The 8,013-nt window shown below is 45.3% G+C and overlaps 1 long non-coding RNA gene and 1 other non-coding gene across 2 annotated transcripts; one reads left to right on the top strand and one right to left on the bottom strand.

Annotated features, from left to right (window-relative positions):
• Nucleotides 1–210: 210 nt before the first annotated feature.
• Nucleotides 211–349, bottom strand: LOC133883783 (small nucleolar RNA Z247). The gene has a single exon (XR_009902992.1). It is a non-coding gene; the product is annotated as a small nucleolar RNA Z247 (small nucleolar RNA).
• A 1,281-nt stretch (nt 350–1,630) lies between these two features.
• LOC133883632 (uncharacterized) lies at nt 1,631–3,081 on the top strand. Its single transcript, XR_009902926.1, has 3 exons — nt 1,631–1,689; nt 1,817–2,056; nt 2,734–3,081. It is a non-coding gene; the product is annotated as an uncharacterized LOC133883632 (long non-coding RNA).
• Nucleotides 3,082–8,013: the final 4,932 nt, after the last annotated feature.

The raw sequence follows: 8,013 nt of genomic DNA, 5'->3' as shown, positions 1-8,013 counted from the left end.
AGCAATCTAGCTCCGTGTGATTGAAGCGTCCGCACACTTGACACGGCACCGTCTCACCACTGCTTCTCTGATGTTATCGCTCACCGCGGCCACGGTCGTGTCCACCACGACCGCCACGACCACCATGATTTCCTCGGCCACCATGTGATGCCGAGTTGACTAAAGACCTGCCACCGGCTTGATACACCAAGTTGTTGTGCTCTAGCCATGACTCAAAACTCGGCATATGAGCGTATAGATCTGTGAGGTTGATTGGCTCTGACCTCGTCGTGACAGATGTAACGAGCAGATCATATTCTGATTCCAGACCTGTCAACATGTAGATGACGACTTCTTCTTCCTCCAAGGGACGTCCAGCGCCTGCTAGCGCATCCGCTAAAGATTTCACCTTGTGAATGGACCGTGGCGAGCTGCTTCTGGAGTTGCATGACCCTAGCACGAGACTGGGATGCAAACATATCTTCGAGCGCCGCCCAAACTTTTGCAGCCGAGCTCTTGAAAAGAACTTGACCGAGTACTTATGTAGAGAGAGACGCCAGCAGAGTACTGAGGACCATCTGGTCCTGTTGGAGCCAGACGTTGTACTCTAGATTTTCAACTTGAGTAGCACCGCTGTCGGTGGTCACGGCCACCGTTTTGCTAGGCGCAAGCTTTATTCCATCGATGAAACCAAGCAGATGCTAGCCGCGAAGGATCGGAAGGATTTGTGCCTTCCAAAGAAGATGATTATCACGTGACAGCTTCATGCTAATCAGATGGCCAAACGAGGGCGTTGGGATGAAGCTCGCACTCGTCGTGACCCCTGTGGATATCGAGGTGTTGGCCATAAATGTGTTTGAGGTGATACTCATGGATGTAGATTGGATAGAGGTGGCTCTAATACCATGTGAAGATTTGGATTTTTCTGCATGCCATTGCCGACTGGTTTCTCATGTATATATAGGCAGCAATGTTGTCGTGTACAATCAAGACTCAATCACAATGATTTAGCAAGATATGACTATTTTATCTATACAGCAACTACCATATCTTGCATATCTAATTTCCAAACAATTCAAACTATTATATCTTTCAACACAGTAAGCTCAGCCACGCCGCCCATCTTGAGGCTGAATTCCACAGCCCCAGCCAAGGCGATCTCTCCATCTCGGTGTACTTAAACTACAGATGCTCACCAACACCCTTGCAGGTTGTGATCAGTCGGTCTCTGATCGAGCACTGGTCTACTAGATGATCCGAGGGTTCAACTCTAAGTTTGGCGTTATATGTACCATTCTGCATGTTCTGCACTCTTTCCTTACGTTTATGCAGGCTCATGATTACTTGACAATTGAAGAACTCTCGCAAGCCAGCAGTGACAAGCAAGCCACTGACACCGCCGTCCTTGTTGCTGGTGCGGCACTTGGTTCCACAGACTCTTTGTCCCCATGTCATGACGGTTTTGATCGCGCCAACTCCAACTCCAGCCGTGGACGTGGTCGCAGCCGCCGAGGCCATGGGCGTGCAAGACTTTTGAACAACTCCGCCTCCCTTTTGTGGTAAGACTTTTGAACAAAACTGAGCCAAGACTTACCCATGTCCTCCTTTATAGCTAAAGATTGATCCTTTAGACCAACGGAGCGACCTGAGGCACAACAATTTGGCTGTCAAACCGATCTTAGCACCTCGCAGCCAGACATGCCGAGCTTGGTCAGTCCCTGCTGCTCACCTTCCTCCTTTTCTTCTGTTTTCTTCCGCTCTGACGGTCTCCCTCGACGTATTCTCTCCCCGCCCTGGCGGCCACTCTCGTCGTCGTGGCTGTGGTGAATCCGGTCAGGCCGCAGTCCGATGAGAGACGACTATAGTCATCTCGTCATGGTCGTCTAGGCCCTGTATCTCGGGCTCGCCTTCGTGTCTGCGTCCTTAGCCTCGGTCCCGTCGCTCGTTGCGCGTGCCTGCTGCGCTGGACCGCTGCGGCCAGGGGCCGGGCGCGAACATATGCGTCAAGAAGGAGGTGCTGTGTTCGTTCTCGACGGTCAAGTCCGTCAAGTACGAGCCGTACGTGACTCTCCATCAGGTTTGATCAGCACCTTTTTTTTCATACTGTAAATAATACTACCTCTATTTTTATTTACTTGTCACCAGTTTATATATATCTATAACTTTTGTATTATTAGATTTGTCGTAAAATATACTTTATTAGTATTTATACTTTTAAATATTCGTATTTTTTTTGAAAAACGTAAGATCAAAATTGCTACAGTAAAAAAATCGGTGATAAGTAAACGAAAACGGAGGTAGTAGTATCTAAATAGGAATCTAATTTGGTATAGGACTCCAATTTAATATTTCTTTCCATCTCTTTCGTGTGATCTCCTAACAGATGTAGACCGTTGTAATTTGGGCTCATGACAATTAGTAACAGTGTAAATCTTTCTTTTTTTTTATCAATTAATGTGGTAATTTTTAGACCTCGGGAGCGAATAAGGTGACTATTTTTAATTTTATTATATTAAGATAATATGTAGAAGATGATCTTACCTTACCTAGTGTGTGTATTTGGGAGTTAGATCTATTTATGGCACCATCTCAATAATTCTACGATACTAGTCTTCTTTTCTAAAATTGAAATGCTAAACAGACTACCCTAAAACAAATGCTAAACGGAGCATGAATTTTTTGAGAAAAGAATTGCTCTCACCTCTGGATCCGCATCATCATTCGTGCACCGCTCGTCTTCTATTCCGTTTGCAGTTTCTCCGGCCATTTTGCATACGACTCGGCCTCCGTGGTTGGGAAGATGGTGTCCCCAGGCAGGACGCACATCCATGGACACGGATCCTCTGCATTAACGACGGTTAATACCTCTAGGGCACTATTTGTACAGTAAAATGAGTTTACTGTTACAGTCTAATTAACCACTAATTACTGCAGAAATGATAGTTCAACTATTGTGCGGCCACTATTGTAGTGTAGTATTTACTGTAGCAATCAATCTCATCCATCATCCTATCGTGAAACTGACAGCTCTGAGTGGGTGCTAATGCAGAAAACTATTCACCCTCTACATTAGCTCCTCTACTGCAGAGGATGTCTGACATGATCCTGACTAAATTTGTAGAATTGCTCTGTTTTCTCTTGGATTGTTGATAGTCGAAAATGAAACTCAGGTTGAGTAGTATCCTGATGTTTTGAAACTGTATATGAAATGGACGAGGACATACTGAGTGCGAAATTGTGCAACTCAGAATGTAGCGTGCAGGGCTATCGTGACTAACGACAGACTACTCAGATCCCCATCTCATAGAGCAATATGGCACTAGAGTGTCAGGCACTAATATGAATTCCCTTCCAAGGATTGATCAATAGAGACGCAGGTTATCAAACGCTAACAGTATCCTGAGGAGAATTAAAGAACAGCAACACGAGGAGTCGACCTAGAGCCAACACTGCTCCAGCACTTGAAAGAGGAGAAAAACATTTGCATTTCTCCGCAAAATGTAGGATCCATAGCAGTACACATTTGCGTCACAAACGGTCCCTGCAGGGGAAAAAAAATAAGAAGGCGAGATCTGAGATGAATATTTAAACCACTCAGCAACGGCTGCTGCTCCCACGGATACAACATAGCAGTATATTAAAGTTCAAACACATAATACAACCACAACATCTCTAGTAACGTGACTGCGATGTGCCTGTCTGCAGATGATAGGAAACTGGAATCGGAAGTGGAACCTGGAGCAGGAACCTTGCCCACAGAGTGTACAAGAAGGGGAAAAATGCGAACCTGACAAGAGCCCTCTCGGCGTAAGACGATTCTTATATCCCGGACAACATCTGGACATATGCTCCACTTCAGAAAGATTATGTCTTGTTTGCATGCAGAGTTGGCACTGATAAATTGCAAAGGTAGTACGCATTCACGAGTTTGGAAGCCTGTACCAGAACAAAACTTCAGAAAAATGTCCACACTAGAAGTGACAGGAGTTATCTTGTTCAGGTAAATGCAATGCATCAAGGTGGTTAAGGAAAACATACCTTATGTCGAAGATTAATTCCCAACAATATGTCTGTGAATTGATTAGGTATCTTCGAGTGTAGAGATTAATCACGAGACGAGACAAACGATGTATACAAATTCGGACCTTCGATTGGAGTAAGTTCAAATGCATAATACAAAGTCAAGCATCATTTTGCACTTCCCAATTTCAAAGAGGTTTGTCCTGAATTCTGATCTCGACTATCGACCAAGGCGCAAACCAAGGCTGTCAGCGTCTCGACCAGTCATCCAGGGTTAGCTTCCCTGGTTGTCGGCCTCGGCTCCAATTCCTCAAACTAGAGATCTTGCCTCAAGCGCACCCGAAGAAGACCCGTGGCTCAAAGGAAATGAAACTTCAATATCAATCTCAGCCAATGACCCGTGGGCGGCAATAAAGGCTCATCTTCATGTTACAGGCGCTCAGGTAGCTACCGCCGAGGCCAACCACCACAAGAAGCTCAAAGCCAAGAGGGAGAAAATTGAACGTAAGTCTGTCCCTGATCACAAGCGTGTGTTTCGATTATTGGGTCAGTAACAAAAATTACTTTTCGGTTTACCTTTTTCGGGTCTTGAGTCATCCTGTAGCAACAAGGAAAAACTTCTTGCTGACGCAATGAAGAAGATTGACGATGACGTCAAGTATCGGTAGAGACTCAGGAATCAAGTGAACACTGCGTGAGCTGAAAAGAAGGCCATGATGACTGAAAGGGATGTTGTCATTGCTCAGCGGGATGCTGCTGTCTTGGCTCTTCAACAGCTGAAGGAGCAGACACTTGACCTTATGTCCCAAGCAGCCTCTGCAAGCGCCGCCACATTGCTAAGTATCCTCAAGAGTTATAAGTGACACTCGATATCTCATTGGTGACAGTCGGGTTTAATTGTACTAGCGAAGATCGCAAAACTTATCGAGAGCGTCCAGCCGGTAGTTTCAACCTTTGTCGAGTCGTTGAGGCTTAGTTTGCCTAATGATGATAGTGAGAGGAGTCCCTCGAACTGATGGTCCATTCTGCTCTGGCACTTGTAAAACATATTTTATGATCTAAGAATGCCTAAAACAATACTACACTTTGCCAGTATATTATGCTTTTGTCTGCTATTCCCTTGTCGATGAAATAGAATTAGCATAAGTAGATGCAATAACTGATAGATACATGTTGTCATCGTTCTCAAGATCATACGATTACGCATCTGTCAACATATAAAATCTTAACTAGATAAGCTATTAGATGTGTGGCCCTCGAATACTCGAGAAGACCGTAATAGTGAGGAAAAGACTAATACAAAGCTAGAAAAAGAAATAGCATATCGAATTTTTTGCGAACTTTTATCAATTTGCGTATTCGATCAGCATACAAACATGAACTCGATAGAGAGCACGCACGAGGTAGATTAGGACTTCAGAACCCTTTTGGCTGTTAGGCGTGAGATGTCTGACAATCTCTGTGTCGTTATGCCTCCTGAGGTATAGTTATCCGTTATCGACCCAACATATGCCTCTGTTGGTACTATTCAATGTGATTGACGCAGAGCCAGATAAAAATTTGCAAAAATGTATAAAAGAAATATGAAATTACAATGTAGCCCTTGACTCTATGGTCGAGGAAGATATTACTCAATCGGAGAGTAGAAAAGGAGATACATGTACCATTGATGATGTGTAGTGTTATAGCTCTCGACTATGTACTCGATGATGGAGTTGAACAAAGAGTAAAGCTCTAGCATCGAAAGTATGCGATGTAGCATCCGACTCTCTGTTTGATGTGATAATCAAGACAGAGAGTAGAGCATATGCATCAATATATACTTGGTGTGGCCCTTGTCTTTTCGCTCAATGACTGAATTTGAGTGTAAAGTGGAACATAAACACTAACATCATACGACGTAGCTCCCAGTTCTTCAACTGATATTATAATCACACGAAGAGCGAAGCAAAAGCATTGAAAAACATGATGCAGCCCCCGACTCTACGCTCGATGTAATAATCGAGTGGAGAGTATAGCGTAAGCACCAAAAACTGCATGATGCAGCTCCCGACTCTACGCTCGATGTAATAATCGAGTGGAGAGTAGAGCGTAAGCACCAAAAAATGCATGATGTATCTCTCGACTCTCTGTGATAATCAGAACAAGTAGTAGAGCATGACCATCAATGCGCCATTCTTGACTGAATACTCGAGAGTGCAAGCCCCCGAGCATTGTGGTTTTAACTGCAATGTGGTTACCGAGTGAACTCAAACCGCTGTGTAGGTGGGCATTAAAAACCCACTCCCATTTGTGCTCGTTTTCACCGCAACTTTGATTTGACGCATCATAATAGCAGCCCATCCCTCTTTGCAGAGATGAGACAAGCCATAACGCCATCATGACATCTTGACTTCCATCGAACATGTTACGCGCCCGAGGCGACACCATCGTTCCGGATCTTGACGGCTATGTTTACACAGTACGACCCGTTCCCCCCGCTATAAATAGAAGGGACTCGAAGCCAATTGTCCTTCACATTGCCTCCTTTGCTTCCTTTGCCCATTGCCTCTTAGGTCTCATAGAACTTGAAGCCCTGGCCTCCACTCCATCTCCGCCTCATGAGCCAATCCTAGAAGTCCTCGTCCTTAAGCCTCTCGCCATAGTCCCTCCTGATGTCATCATTAGTTTCCTCCGATGACAAGGACTCGAGTGGCAGGCCTAAGAAGGAGAGGGAAGAAGCATCCACTGCAGATCGTTGTCATCCCCTCACTCAGCATGTTCATCGTTAATCAAGACCTATGTTTCAGGCCAGACAGCGTAGCACTCTACACCAGAGAGGAATGAGGATGGTGGTGATCTCGATCGGATCATCGACCAAGCCACCATCGAGGTCTTTGGCGGTGGAGCCCTTGAGTCATAGATGGCAAAGGAGGCGTGATCGCCTTCTCCGTCGACAACCACCAGATCGCCTTCACGCCAGGCAAAAGACCACTCGGCATTACCGACGCTGGTCAGCAACTCCAGCAGGGCTTTCGCCTCGGCTACTTTTCCTTGCCCTTATGCTGGTCGGCGGCCTATTCCGGGAGTGATCAGTTGCCGCCCAAGGGAGGAGTATAAAAGGTTCCTTGACTCTTCCAATGGTGAATGAGGGTCCATACGCTTCCAAACTTTTGGAGGTGGTGGATCTTCGCTATTGCCAGAGCTAGGCGGATCCTTTCTGCCAATTTTGCACTAGCCACACAGATTAAAGGAAAAGGGAAAGATTATGTAATCGAGTAGCTAACCAAATCGAGTGTAATCGACTTACCTGTAACCTACCTTTTCTATGAATAAAACTTTCGAAGTTGGTCGATATTCCATGAGTGCTCGAGTATCTCGCTGTTTGGAGTAGATAGCCATACTGATCCAGGTCGAGTGACTTCAACTACTATGTAAGGTCCTTCCCACTTAGGCGATAACTTGTAGCGCTGTACCTATTTTTGCACCTTTCGTAGGACGAGATCTCTAGCAGCGAGTTCTTGAGCTGAATTCTCTAGCTTTGATATCTACGCAACGCCTACTGATACTTAGCCACTCAAATAGATGCTCGATCTCGGTACTCCTTGAGTAAATTTATGTCGTTTGCTCATAATTGATCGGCCTTTCTTTAGAGTAACTTTCCACTCGAGGTGATCCGAACTGCAACTCAGTCGGGAGCATTGCTTCCACTCCATAAACCCAGAAGAACGGAGTTTCACCAGTGGCTCTATTGGTCGAAGTACGAACGGCTTATAGTGCCGAGGGAAGTTCTTTTACCTAGTGTTTCGAGTGGGCCTTTAGCCTGTCAAAGACCCGAGTTTTGATGTCCTGTAAGATTATTCCATTAGCACGCTCAACTTGACCATTACTCTGCGGTGAGCTACTGAGGCGAAACAAGTTTTGATGCCGAATTCTTCGCATAATGCAATAAAGGCCCCGCTTCTGAACTGGCTACCATTATCCGTAATTATCTAATGCGGAATGCCGAATCGAGTAATTATGCTCCTCATGAAC

Source organism: Phragmites australis, chromosome 10, assembly GCF_958298935.1.
Source record: "Phragmites australis chromosome 10, lpPhrAust1.1, whole genome shotgun sequence".
Lineage (NCBI taxonomy): Eukaryota > Viridiplantae > Streptophyta > Magnoliopsida > Poales > Poaceae > Phragmites > Phragmites australis.
This window is presented reverse-complemented; position numbering and strand designations above follow the sequence as displayed.